This window comes from Trachemys scripta, chromosome 11 (genome assembly GCF_013100865.1).
Source record: "Trachemys scripta elegans isolate TJP31775 chromosome 11, CAS_Tse_1.0, whole genome shotgun sequence".
Taxonomy (NCBI): domain Eukaryota; kingdom Metazoa; phylum Chordata; order Testudines; family Emydidae; genus Trachemys; species Trachemys scripta.
Genome location: NC_048308.1, coordinates 40,213,914 through 40,228,973, shown reverse-complemented (window position 1 = coordinate 40,228,973; position 15,060 = coordinate 40,213,914). Strand labels below are relative to the sequence as shown.

The 15,060-nt window shown below is 41.8% G+C and overlaps 1 long non-coding RNA gene across 2 annotated transcripts in view; it reads right to left on the bottom strand.

The window, feature by feature from the left end:
- The window catches only part of LOC117885257, a 30,625-nt gene extending 16,121 nt beyond the window's left edge, over nt 1-14,504 (bottom strand). The window contains exon 1 of one of the 2 annotated variants that reach the window (XR_004647753.1): nt 14,464-14,504. This is a non-coding gene — a long non-coding RNA (uncharacterized LOC117885257). Of the gene's footprint in view, nt 1-11,002; nt 11,031-14,463 lie in introns of those variants that run through there. The other variant, XR_004647754.1, reaches the window with a different exon arrangement.
- Nucleotides 14,505-15,060: the final 556 nt, after the last annotated feature.

Sequence of the window (15,060 nt, the reverse complement as noted above, 5' to 3'; positions counted from 1 at the left end):
GGAGTGCAGACCAACCTACTGCAAGCAAAGAGAAAGGGTCCTAGATGAGCTGATGGGGGAGGTGCTAGATAAAATGAATCAGCAGATAGAGTTCCAGAAGGACCACATGGAGTATCTAAATGATAAGGATGCAAGAAGGGTAGAAAGAGAGACAAAGGCTGCACAGCATGCGGAGAAATTGGTGGACAGATTCATGGAGCGTGACCAAAGTTAAGGGTAGAAAGGAGGTTGCAGCAGAAGAAGCTGATCGAGCACTCATGCATATGGCTACCACCCTGCTGGCTCCAGTGCCACCTTCAGCTCCTGCACCATGTCCTAAGTCCCCTCTGCACTGTAAGTGCTGCAAACCATGCTTCCTTTGGACAATTAAAGGGGGAAGGAAGGTTGGACCGTGGCATAGGCAATGAACATTAGCACATGGAATGGACAAACACACCCTGTGCATTCATCCACTCCAGTCCAGTCACTGTGCACATGTGCAAAATGCACCAGAAAGGCCAAGGAGAACAGAGGGACAGGGGACATCCAGGAATGGCTGGATATGTCATTTGACTGTTTTAGCACTGAGTCTGTTTGTTACGCTGTATGCTTTGATGGAAGCTTATCTGTCTTTCTGGTTCTTACACTGGTATGTAAATACCTGTGTAAAATGGTGTTGAATTTGCTCACAAGGCTATAATAGCAAGTTTTATTATACGTAATGTTAAAAATGGCACAAACTTTACTGAGAATGGGCATGTGAGGACATTCATTAACTTTCACAATAAAACATTTACAAACTGTTATCACAGTAATCCATAAACTGTGAGTTGCAATACATGGCCAGTATTGATAAAATGCATAATACCAGATCTCCATTCATTTCATAAAAGTGTTTACAAAATTCACAATATCTAATAGCAACACATTTACAAAAATCTTCCCACAGCTGCCCCATATCCATACAGGGCACAACCTCAATACCATTTCATTCCCCCTCATGCATGTAACCATGCAAACCCATTATGTGGGTGCACAGAGCTTCCCTGGTTTCCATTGCACACGTGGATCCAGCCCCAGTCATGACAGATGAACTGTCTGGCTGTGTATATATGTTTAAAAATCTACCAGTGTTCTAAATCCACTCCTGACAAACGGTTCCCCCTTGCCCTCACAGACACTATGCAGAACACAGCAGACCACTACAATATGGGCTGCATTGGATGATACTGGCATCCAAATGGTTTTGAAGGCAGATCCAACAGGATTTCAATCTGCCAAATACACTTTCCACCACCATCCTACGGTTACTGAGTGTGTGGTTGAACCTTTTGTCAGATCCTCTGAAATCAAGGTTTGGTTTCATAAGCCATGGCAACAGGGTAGGTGAGATCCCCTAGAATAACCAGTGGGGAACAGTGACGCCATTTCTAACAATGTAATTCGATGGGAATAAATGTCCCAGCTTGTCCATGAAGGTAAAGTCCCAATATCTGGAACACCCCCGCATCATGTACCCTGCTAGTGCATCCCACATTAGCGTCCATGAATGTGCCTCTGTATCAACCTGGGCCTGCATAACAATGCAGACATACTTTATGTCCTCATGTGCTCCTTGCATAGGCCAGACTATAGGCACATGATTCCCATCAGAGGCCCCGGCACAGTTTGTAAAGCCCATTCTCTTGAAGCCAGCAATAATTTCAGGAATATTTGTAACCCCAACACCCTTGGGTATATCATAGTCCTGATCGCCTCACAAACTTCTGCCACAACCACTCCTACAGTTCATTTGCCAACTCCATCCTAGTTACCCATGGACCTAGAGCAGTATGGGGTAGCCAGCTTCCAAATGGTTATAGCAACCTGCTTTTCGACTGGCATGGCCTTCCTCTGTAGGTGTCCTGGTGCTAGAGTATGGGGCAAGCTGATCATAAACCTCCAGAAATGTCTGCTTTTCAAGTGAAAGTCCTGGACCCACTGTTGGTCATACCAGGTCCGCATGACAATGTGATCCCACCAATTTGTGCCTGTGGCCCTGCTCCAGAAGCACTGGTCTACACAGGGGGAATCTCTGGCTAAGACAATAGGCTTGAACAGCATCAGCTGAGTTGCGTCTGGATGTTGGTGTCCCCCCTCTGAGAGTTGCCTTCGGCAGTTGAAAAACTTCTGCCAAGATGTCCACCAGTGTTTCACAGATGATCCACCTTGTTCCCTAAAATATGATTGACAGCATGAGGTGGAGAGGTTCTTCCATGGGGTTGGAATCCATATTGATGGCTCCAACTGCCGGAAGCCCGTGAACACAATGGGGCTCTCCTGGATGTGTTGGTGGGCTAAAAACCACTCAAAAAGCTTCCAGTCAACTCTCATGGGATGGACAGACAAGTTCTCCCTCAACGCACTATGAAACAAACCCTTGAGTGGCTTCCAGTGGTGAGGGTACTAAGAACCCTGGGATATGATAGTATACACCCACAGAAGCTGAGGTTGAGACTGGGTCTGTGAAGTGCAGTATGGGTGCATCAGTACACTTGTGAGGCCCAGACTTCAGTGCAGCTGAAGTGCAGGCTTGGAACTACCAAGTCTACAGGCCTGACCTTAATGTGGTGTGTAGACATACCCTATGGTGCCCAGGGTCACTGGGATCTGCATGTATATAGCTAGTTACAGGACTGGGGCCATAGTTTTTGCTTGTGTATATAACAAATGGGCAAAGCAATTTATCTAGAATATCAACAGCAACAATAAAAATTTAAAAACACCCTGTGACGTTGTTATCCAATTTCATCCAGGAGAAAATGTATATAGATCTCTGGATGTTGGGGTTCACAGTGGAAACTTCAATTTAACCCTAAGCACTGTATAGCTCTGCAAATGTGACACTATAATAACTAGCGTGCAGCTAGTGATGCGTTGTCACAATATGTTTTAAATATGAAGGCATTAATTTCTTAAATGCGTTTCACCTTTCTTCATGTATCAGGTTTTTTAACTGGGATAATTTGACAGCAGCCTTTGGTCTGTCTGAAAGATTTTTCTGGTGCTAGCTGCACACCTGCGTCTGTCCATGCATTAAACCTTGACTGTAGGACTCTCGTCACAAATGAACTGTCAGATCATTACTACGTTTGATGCAGTATAATCTGTCTTGAAATTAGAATTGGTCCATCCAGGCTCGAATTTCACTTGCTACTGAGGCTAATACCTAGTTTGAATATGCATTCATGGAGATTCACATCCATTTGGAATCCAGAGGGAGTACAAGTTAAGAGCAGATTTTCTGAATTAGCATGTCGAGAGGGAAGGGTCCTTCATTTCGACTGCTGCAGATGCCTCTCCCTCTTGTTCATTACAATTGCATTTCATCAGCTTTATGATGTCCACATGTCAGTTGAGTGTGAGGATTTTGCACACAAAAGAGCCATAGGGAAAACGACTTCACTAGCTAATCAGCTGATTATCATACCTCAAATGGGCTGCAGTATGCTGCTCCCAATGCTGCATCAGTGAGAGCGGAATTGAAGATTAAGACAGCAAAGAAAGAAGATGCTACAACCCCGTTTAAAAAAATCAAATAGGAATTTGTCAGGGATAGAAAGAAACAAATATAGCCAGGACAAATGCCTCTGAAATATACTGGGACTGATGAAGTAGAATGACTAATGCTCTTTCATCAAAAGGTGTGGGGGGTGAAAGGTTAATTAACTGTATTATCTGCCTGTTTATGCCCAGCTGTGTAAAGCTCAATAACACACTGTATCCAAGAATCCAGACCAGTTGCAAGAACAGCTTCTTCTAATAATTGAATTAGCTTCTGAGCAAACTGCATGTTCATGTAGCAAAACAGACTCTTCTCCATCTAACTCCCATTTGGATCAGCTTTTTGGATGGAGCTCTGAAATGTATAGTTTTTTATAAACCAATTTACAGTAAATGATCAAAACAATAATAAAAATAGACATTACTGGAGACCATTAAGAAATAGTTCACGGTAGCTAACATGTATGGATTTCTTTAGCCTGTGTTTATAGATCTATAAGAACTAACATTTAATGGTTAGAGTGGGCTTTTTCTTTTTCGTCTGAAATTTACCAAAGTTTTATCCCAGCTCCCTGGAGTCTTCCTCAAGTCTATCTAAAATGCAGTTAGAGCAGAGGCTGTCTTTTGCTTCACAGAGCGTCTGCCTTATGCTTTCATCAGAGTAGTCTAACTCACACAGATGCACTATTTAACAATGCCATCCCCTGCTTTCATCAGAAGGGGGAAGGTTGCAGAGCTGAGCCCTGAAGAATAAGGGGGGCAGGTCCCCTGTGATCGGCGAAAGCTGAACATCGGTGCCAGTTTCCATCTGTCATGATAGCCTATCTCCGAACCTTCAATCTGTCAAAAGCTTGCTGCCTAGCTGAAGGCTCCAGGAGATTTGGTGCACTAAACACATTTGACAACAGCATTATCACTGCAAGGAGCCCAGCAAAATGCCATCAATGTGTTAATTGTAGCTGGCTATGTAAAGTGTCACTTCCCATATCATTTTACACCAGCTTTGCCTATTTTACAGCACCAAATTTTCTACACTTTACAAACATATGGATTGTTCCTGTAAAAATGTGGTCCTCTTTCATATCACCTATGTTCTTTTGCCAGAGGTTTAATTTTGATTGAATACATTGCCCCAACAAAACAATGCCTTCTGCAAAAAATTAAATAAATAAAATAAAGGGCTTGTAGAAAGCAACTGACTTCAGATTGCTGCTGTTCTAATTTGATATCTCATTGGAGATTTTTTCCCTGGGTCGGCACATTCTTTAATGTCTAAATGATTCACTTTGCTGCAGTTGCTCCAAACTCCTTTTGCCGAGTATCTTTGTAACCCTGAGTTTTTCTTCCATCATGATGTGAGAACAGTTTTGTAATGATAAACAGGAGAGCACAGCATAAATAAATGAAAAATCCCCCTTGAAGGTATGAAAGTAGCTTTTTGCACCCAAGTAGCTAATATTCAGTTTCTGGTACATGGTGCCAGGTGTTAAATTTCTCTAGTTACAGTCACTAATGCAAATTAGATTCTTTTTCTGCTCATAAAAAATCAAATCCACATTAGAAAATAGCTATAAAATGTAATGACTTAAATGCTATAGTGTTTTACAAATCTCCCTGCATTTCTATGGCAGATAATGCAATAAAACTAGGAAAGGATAATAAAATACAGTAGAAAGTTGAGTTATTTAAAGGTCTTTTGTGATTGCTTACTTAGGGATTTGATGTACTATTTTGCTTTCTTTCATTGTTAGAGAAATAAGCATGCTTCTGATTCCATTTCTTTACGGGATCGAATGTAAACAACGTCTGTTTTTAAATTGTTACCATAGCTGTAAAGGCGGTTTGCATTATTGGAAAATATCATATGGTGAAGTTTATAAATATATCTGCAACTTTATCATGAGAATTCTAAATAAGTGTGACAGCTTTTAAGAATGTTGCAATGACCTAGACAGAGATTCTAATACTGAGACATAAGTGGATCTTTAAGTATCTTCCCCAAATCGACTAAGGGATTTATACCTATTTTCAAGTGTGCATGAAAGCTTTCAAAAGCAAACAGGAAAATAAATCTAAACTATTGGGGTAAGCAAAATCCAATTTGCTATCCATTTGAATGAAACTCTTTGTATATAATATAGCTTACATACGGCACACAGCAATACAGAATGCAACATGGGGAAGCCGCAAAAGCCACGCATTTATCAACATTTAAATCCTAGCAGTGTTCCATTTACTCAGCTGCAAGCTGCATAGTTCTTTCAGCTCCTGCCAAGTACCCAATATAAGGTATTAAATTAAAATCCTAATGAAACTTTAAGCCCTAGATGAATAGGATATTTTGTGCAGCGTAAAGGAAGTTATGATTAAAATTAACATTTCTGAACTCATTTGTAGACGGTACTCTGCCATTTACTTACTGCAACTTTTCTAAAGGAAGCATAAAAGAAATTTCATGGAATTCCTTTACAATAATTGCCTGGGAAACAGGAGCCATGGTGAAGAGGCTACCCCTTCCTTGCAAACCTTTGCTGACTATACTCCCCTCTCCCTTCCCCCATAAGAAAAAGTGTTCAGAGTTTTAAATAGGATTTTAATAGATTCTATACAGAATGTGATACTTTCAGAGCATCTTTGGGACAGAAGCAATAGCCCACTTGTATACCAGGGTGACAAGTGTGGAAGAACGGCCTGATCCAAACCAAGCTGAAGTCAGTGGAAAGACTGACTGGATCAGACCCTAAATGCCTACGTACACAGATAGACTATCCAAAACTAAGCCATGGATCTTTCAGAAATTTCTTTCAAGTGGAAGGTTACTATAGTTAGAATTCTCAAATCCCAGTGACTACAGTGTTATGGTTAGCCAATCTTAACTGTAATATGAACATCCTAATGTGGGGAGGGGTGGGTAGTAAACTTTTAATAGTTTCTTGGGAAAATAATCGCTTTTCTACAAATCAGTTGGAGACTATGATTATTTAGAAGATATATAGCTCTTCTATATAGCTAGCTTTGCTATCATTTGACTGTATAGGTAATATTTCATTAGGGTATGTGAACTATATACTATCCTGCTCAGTTCAGCCAAGGTTTTCAAGTGACTAATGGTTGGCTACCTCAATTTTTGGGTACCCAATTTGAGATTCTTCAGAGGTCTGATTTTTTAGAAAGTTCTGAGGACCTGGCCTCTGAAAATTAGGCCTCTCTAAGGAGTCTCAGATAGGGCACCCAAACTCACTAGTCACTTTGAAAATGTTGTCCTAAAAATTTATCAGCAGTTCGTTCAATGCAAAGAATAGCATTTTAGGTGTATTTCTTGGGTAACTTGTTTGATGCATTCTACAAAATGCCTCTTCTCAAGCACAAGTGGCCTGGGATTTAAAAACAAAATCCACTCTAAATATAAACAGTTATTTAGGGCCAGAGTAAGGGAGTATTGGTGTGGTGGGGAGAGCATCTTCCATGGGGCTACTCTGCCCCCTATCCCACATGTGGCCAGGAGTGGGTGGGAAGAGTGAGTATAGCTAGAGCCTGGCCTCTGTTTCACCCAGCTCCCGCTAGCCTATGTAGCTGTGATAGCATGCCAGCAGCTACACCAGGCACAGTGCTGTCACAGGGTACATTCCCCCCACACACACACCCTGCAGGGTTACCAGGAGAGAGACTGTATTTCTGAGTCCAGTCTGCTTCCCAGTCTCCTTCTGGGGCAACCCAACAATGTGCTGCCCGTACACATGCTAAAGTCACAGTAGAGCCCAATTCAATAGCTATTCCATGTGAAAACTCCCATTTTAGCCAATGGGAGTACGACATTTGATGCAGCTGCAGGATCAGGTCCTAAATGTAAAAAACCTAACCCAAGAGACTATTTTTTTAAAGTTTGAAACTTGTATGTAGGGTTATAGACAGCCATTCTGTGTCAGATTTTCTAAAATAGCCTCTAAGTTTGCCCAACCAAGGCCCCAGGCATGCAAGCAGCCTTGAGTGTTCTCCATATAGATCAGCTTGCTTGAGTCAGGTCCAGGTGTCAAATTGTTGCATGCAAATAGCACTTATGCACCCAAATCAGGAAATCAGCCTAGCTGAATGCTTGAATGCCATCGTGGAACACAAATCTTGTAATGCCCCCAATATAATACTCGAGGGCCCAAAATCACATGCCACATACCATTTTTCAGGGTTTTGTGTTTTAAACAAAATCAGCCACCACTATTCATTTCCCAGCTGAAGCCAGCATCTAAAATTAGTCTCTTTGCTGCCTACTCAACTTGAAAAAAGTACATGATATGAGAGACGCTAAGTTTCCAGCAGAAGATACTGAGGAGTCCTTGGATTTTCATTCGCCACTTTATTCTGACCTGACAGTTTTCAATTACATATTTAATCCCTCTCCATCTTTTAAATCTACTCCCATGCTGCTGGCAACTCACTGTGAGAAGGGAAAAAAATACCTCTTTCCTCATCATTACCTTATTGTGGGCTGCTTCTTTACCAAGGGAATGTCTACATTACGTTTTAAAACTCACAGGCATCTTACTACTACCCCACTCCCCAGGCTTCAGAGCCTGCCTCCACCCTTGAGCCGCAAGGTCTGTAGACCTGGGCTCTGAGACTCACTGCCACACGTTTTAAAACATGGTGTAGACATATCCTAAGAGAGATTTGTACAGCACTTTGCAAATGAGGTTTATGGTCAGATTCACCCCCTTCAATGTGTGGGGTAGTGATGACAAAGAGGGGATTCACTTCTGGAAATCAGCAGCTTTAAATTCCATCTGGGGCTACCTGCTGGCTGAAGCTACCTGGGACAGCTGCTGAATCAGCCTTCTTCATATCTTCTTAGACTAGCTCCACCCACTCTTGGGGAGATACCAGCTGGCTCCCTCATCTCTGGAAGAGCGTAGAGTGTATTGCTGCACCCCACACTCCATAGGGATTTGCTACTGTGGGTAAGACACAATCTGGGTTGTACCAAAGGAAGTACAGCTCTCATATTGACTTCTTCCCAAATCCTATGTTAGTGGGCGCACTAGATGCCCATTGCCTGATATTTAGTAGAGACGGACTAAAGAGGAATGCCTCACTGATTAAATGTTCAGTCTTGTAAAAGTAAACCAAAACAAGTGGTGATTTGTAGTTGGTTACAGATTTTTCCAGTCAAGCCTTTTTAATGGGTTGTTTAGTTTCACATATATATATGGGGGTGCAGATCCTTAGGTGGTATTAATCAGCATAGTGGCACTGAAGTCAATGAAGCTACATCAGTTTATACCAGCTGAATAATCCAGGGCTTTGGAGCTGTGCTCCGGCTCTGCTCCAGCTCCAGGCAAAAACCTGCAGCTCCACTGCTCCGGAGCTGCTCCGGGCTCTGCTCCAATGCCCTGGAATAATCTGTTCTTTTGTTTTTGTCCATAATAGGTACCTGTTTGATTTTGGTTTTGCAGAACCTTATCAGTCAGGATTTAGTTTTACAAAACAAGAACCAGGGGATGTTTTCCATTTTATCTGAACCACCAAAGTTTGAGCAATGGGATTGGATAAAATGTTCCAATGTTGGCTTATCTCTAGTATGAAGTAATGTGGTTTTGGATATGCTGCCTTTTTGAAGTTTTAGAAGCATACCAACAGCTAGAGCTGAGAAAAGACTAAAAAAATTGTTTGCAATTATCCACTGCAATACAAATTGTGAATTCCCTTTTGTTGTTACTTTCTGCAAATATTCTAGCAGACAAATTCACTAACAGAAATATTTGTGGAAAGAATTAATTTTAAGGGACTATTAGTGAGGAGTTTCAGCAAGGAAATCTTGAATTTGAAATTCAAGTACTAACACCAGGACCCTAATTCTAAGAGTTATAATCAACCAATTAGAGAACAGAAATAATACCATGTGACCCTGTACACAGTCAAAATGAACCAATACTTCTTGAATTTCAGATAGACTCATAGACTTTAAGGTCAGAAGGGATCATCATGATCATCTAGTCTGACCTCCTGCACATTGCAGGACACAGAATCTCACCCACCAACTCCAGTAATAGACCCCTAACCTCTGGTTGAGTTACTGAAGTTCTCAAATCATGGTTTAAAGACTTAGTTACAGAGAATTCACCATTTACACTAGTTTAAACCTGCAAGTGACCCATGCCTCATCCTCATCCCTCCCTGGTATTTATCCCTCTGATGTATTTATAGAGAACAATCATATCTCCCCTCAGCCATCTTTTGGTAAGGCTAAACAAGCCAAGCTCTTTGTCTCCTTAAATAAGATTGGTCCCAAAACTGATCCCTGAGCAACTCCACTAGTAACCTCCCTCCACTGATAGTTCACCTTTCATCATGACCGATTGTAGTCTCCCCTTTAACCAGTTCCTTAGCCACTTTTCAAGTTTCATATTACTTCTTATCGTCTCCAATTTAACTAATAATGTAGAACTCATATCAAATGCCTTCCTGAAATCCAGGTAGACTAGATCTACAGCTAATATTTGCAGTATTACTTCTTCACAAACTAGAGAATCAGGGCTTGTCTACACGGCACTCATACACAGCACATTAGACAGGTGTGGTTTGTAACATGCTACAAGTGAAATGTCCCATGTAGACCCTGCTGGCGTGAACTAAAGGGTACCTAGTTTGTGTTACCACTTAATGCCCTTTACTGTGCTATGTAGACAAGGCCTGAGTCACGATGTTTTCAGTTAATAACTTCAAATAACAGATAAATTTGCAAAAAATCACAATCTCTCAGCAGAGAAGCAAAGAACAAATTGACAAACAAGAAAAAAGGCAAAAATATTAGAATATTTTATTTGCCATTATTTATTTGTTCAGCTCTGTATTCATCACCAAGAAAATAAATTATCCTTATTTTCCCCTTATGTATCATTCAGATTTTCTGGTCAGTAATTCAGTACATTGCTTATATTATTTCTATGTAGAAGGTAACAGCAATAATTAAAATATGCAAGATGAACACAGTATCACAAGTCTATGGTTTCTTTCCTCCCCTCTGCCTTTTTTAAAGTAATAAACATAAATGTGCCTGAATTACCAAATCCTGATCTATAATCGATTCCGAATAAAAAATTTCCCATAGTACAAGGACATTTAGATTCAGTGTTCTGAGTTCAGCCCACTATAGAGTGAGCCCTGAGTTGGAACATTAGGATGGGGTGAAATCTCAGTTCTACTGAAGTCACTATGAATTTTGCCACTTTAATGGGGCCAGGATTTCACCTTGAATCTTAATCTGTATCTGAACATCCCAAAATCCAGGGGAAGAGCAGTGACATCTGTTGTTCCAGTCTGGAACCATCCTGACCCCAATGAAGAAAGATAAATATGAAAATCAAAGATGTTTGCTATAACTTTTTATTTGTCATTAAGAACCTATATGCATGCAAAGCAAATCTTACTTGTACACATACATAAAGTTTCCCTCAACAATCATCAGACAAAGAAGTGAGGTTCTTACCCACGAAAGCTTATGCTCCCAATACTTCTGTTAGTCTTAAAGGTGCCACAGGACCCTCTGTTGCTTTTTACAGATTCAGACTAACATGGCTACCCCTCTGATACTAAACAAAAATATGTCTCCCTTGTTAGTACCTCTCCAGACAATCTGGGATACATGTCACTTCCCGTTCAACCTTTGTGTGTGGTTCCTTTCCTGTCAGCAAGCACTCCAAAGCCCTTTATGCTTCCTGTGTTGGCCGACACACAGTCAGTAATATGGTTTGGAGTGCTTGGTGGGATGGAAAGAGTATCCTCTTGCATCAGAGAAATCAAGATGGAGGTAATCCAGAATAACAGCAAATAGCTTTGTGAGTCTCGTAATTAAGACAGGAGTGACATTCAAATGCAGCTTCGACAGAATGTGGCAAATTACTGTATTCTTTGTGGGAAAGGCTCCTCTTACTATGCTTTGTCTGCCCTCTTGGGAACTCATCACATTCACTAAAAGTCAAAATGGGATTTTGTACCCTCTCTGCCTTCACCTTTTTTCCTAATATGTGGACATGTTTGTCACAACGTGCTAATTTATGGCATTGTGAGAGGAAATGAAACCTCTGCTTTCAACCCTTATTCTTATAGGCAGCTTTCTAAAATACTAACATTTAGAAATCTCTCCCCCCTCCCACTCTCTTTGTTATTTGCTAAACAGGACATGTTCTTTTTCCAGCAACATATAAAGCAGGCAAATGGCTGCTCATTGTCCTTTTTTTCAAATATGTTGTACATACAATTCTCTCCCAGATAATAGCTCCTTCTATCATCCATGATTTATCATTGTCGAGCCTCTTTACATTTTATTTCCTCTTTATCTATTTTGCTGGAAATCTATCCATTTTAAACAGAGGGCCTGGATTTCATTAGCATACACAGCATATTCCTGAACAGACTAAGCCATGTATTCTTTTGAAAGCGTAGGGTACTGCTTGTATTGGTGTGTTTTTCCTCTCTCTCTCTCCTCTCTCTTTTTTACCCTTCTAAACCATTATAAAGTAAGTACCAAAGGTATCCTAGGTAATTAGCCATTACAGTACTGTCAGAGAGGGTTCCGCAGTCAATACAGAGATAATTTGGGCAATGGTGAATGACATGTTGTCCAGACTTTTGGGATAATCAAGGACACATCCAGCTGTACCAGACATCTGTCAGACCCATGAATCATTTCAAGTAGCTTTACAATAGCCAGGCAACTGGAGCAAAGATAAACATTCCAACAGCACACAATCACCGAGATAAATACGGCTTCCACTATAAAACATTTACCTGCTCGATACTGCAAGCATGTAATACAAGACGGAAGGGGCAGCACAAACATTTTCCAACGGCAAAGGGATATAAATATATAAAGTAATTTCACATAGTAATGAGAAGAGTGGAAAATACTAAGTGATTGGAATTATTTGGGATGGCAGAGGTAAATGAGAAACCTCAGACTAAATTTAACTCAGTCTAAGCAGTGCAACCTCCTTTTTATCAGTGGGCTTGTATTGTTAACGCCAGTTTGAATATATACCCCTAGTCTCTAGTATATGGATTTTGCTTATATGTGGTGAGACTCTAAATTATTCTACTTCCCCATGAATGGGAATAAGACGACTTCCTTATACTGGTGACCGATATTGCAGGTAGCGGCATAGGAGGGTGGAGAGAGAAGTCAGTGTGGCACCACTCCCCTACACTACTATAGATTGTAGACTGGGTACTGGATTAGGACTCATGGAGATATGGGTCCCATTTCCAGCTCTACCACTAAACTGCTTGGTGAACTTGGTCAAGTCACTTCCCCTCTAAGTGCCTCTGTTCTCCATCTGTAAAATGGGGATAATGACACTGACCTCCTTTATAAAGCACTTTGAGACCTTCTGAGCAAAAGTGCTAGATAAGAATTCGACATTATTACTCCCCCTGCTCTGCAGGTAAACAGGGAGTGGACAAGCAGGGCTGAGAAGTGGGTGGAGCCTTGGATCTACTTGCTAGTGCACCGGCTACAAGGCTGTACAGATTATTTCTACCTCCAGGGGCAATGAGGGAACCAGGAAGTAGACTATGATTCAGAGTCACAGTCTGGTTCTTGGTCTGCTCTGGGGGCAGCACAACTATCGCTCCTACTTATGGCAAAGCTACAGTTGGGCCCACAATGAACTGTTCGAAATAATTTCATAAAATGCCATTACTGTGGTGTAAGTGATATTTCTAAACAGGTGCAAGATAGCTGCTAGAGGAGATTCTTGCTGTTAGTGTCACACCCCAATGGCCCTCTCCCCCAAGGGGTCCTCTTGGGGGAGGCAGATCAGCATTGTATATTGCTAACGCTGTTGCAAGCATCATAAGACGTTTTGGGAAGGGTCAAAGATGTGAGTGTGGAATAGAAGATTCCTTTGCAGGTTGCAAGAGGCCAAAGGGGGAAGGAGGAAGAGAGCAGAGAACGGTTGACCCTGCCAGCAGGTAGGGGATCTTGGGGGACAACTACTGCACTGGTGGGGTGCAAAATAAACTTTATTAAGAAAATGCAAAAACAGGGAAAATTCAATAGTGAGGGGTATGGGGTTTGTTAAGGTAGACAATTGGGGAGGGGTTTCTTTTAGTAAATATGATGGGGGGTTCAATAGTGGGGTACAATACAGTGGGGTACAATACAGTTGGTAACCAATTAACACTGAAGTATAAATGTAACAGGTAGCTAACAATTTCTGTGTAAAGGGTGTGTCACAGCAGCATATAACCAACTAACAGTTATGGGTAAAATGTGTTAAATAACCAACAACTTTAGGTAAAAATGTGTCACAGTGGTGTAAATGTAAAATGTGAGGGGTGTTAGAGAGAAAAGGGGTAACCAATGGGGTTTTATGCTAGACTTCAGTAATACAATTGAGGTCTGGCAGCAGTAGGAGCAGGGTAAGCACATGGGGGAAGGGATTAAGAGAGAGAGAGAGAGAGAGTGAGCAGACAGGCTGCAAGTTTAAACAGCAGAGAGACAATTATACAGAACACAGCAAAATCTTATCTATGATTTAACTTAACCAAGACTACACAAATTAGCAAGTAACAAAACACAATGCAACAATTCTTTAAGCCTAACTTACAGAGTACAATGCAAGCAATTTTCTAAACCTAACTTAACCACAACTATGCAAAATTAAATTACAATTTATCTAGACTAAAGGCTAAATCTAACCTAATGGGTGCACCTTATACTAGGGGTAGTTCCAGAGGGCAGAGTGGTGTGTGCCCAGGATACAGCTCCAAGGGGGCAGGGGGGTTTAACTAGTGGTGACTGCAAGCAGGCTTATTTCTAGCAGCAAAGGCGCTGCGGAGCTAGAAGCAGATTACAGATACAGACCAAGGAGTTAGCTTGGGTCTGCCTGCTGGGGAAAGAAAGCCAGCAACTAGAACAAGGGGAGTGTGCAAGAGGTTTTTCCTTACCAATCCCCAAAGCAGCAGCAGGAACAGCAGTTTCAGCATCAGAGGACACAGAGAGGACTCGATTTGCTTACAATAATCAGGAGATCTCCAGGCACAAATTCGTTGTTCGTGGGAGGGGAGTTTAAAAACGGGGGTACGCTCAAAAACAAACAAGAGCAGGGAGAGGGCCCCCTAAAGACTCCTAGCTGATCAGACCAGGTGGCAAAGCAAGGACCTTCTCCCGGGCGTCTGATCAGAAAATGTCTGGTTTTAAAGGCAAACTCAGGCAGTTTCCCGCCAGTAACTCTGATTGGTTCCCCTTAATCCAGGGGAGGAGAGAAGGGAGGGTAACTGCAGGTAAGCACAGGACATGTCTGGGCAAGTTCTGAGTCACAGGTATGACTCATATGCTCAGCTATGTGGCCACTTTAGGTCTTGCATACCTGGGCAGAGCACCCTACACCGAGCCGGGTCCGAACAAAGAAGCTAGACAAAGGAGCGAAAAAGCCCCCCCCCTCCCTGAGCAGAGCAATGGCTCCAGTCAGTCTGCACAAGCCATTCCCATGAGCAGGGCCAGGCTGTGACTTTGGTCAGTTCCATGGCCGGGGGGGGGGGGCA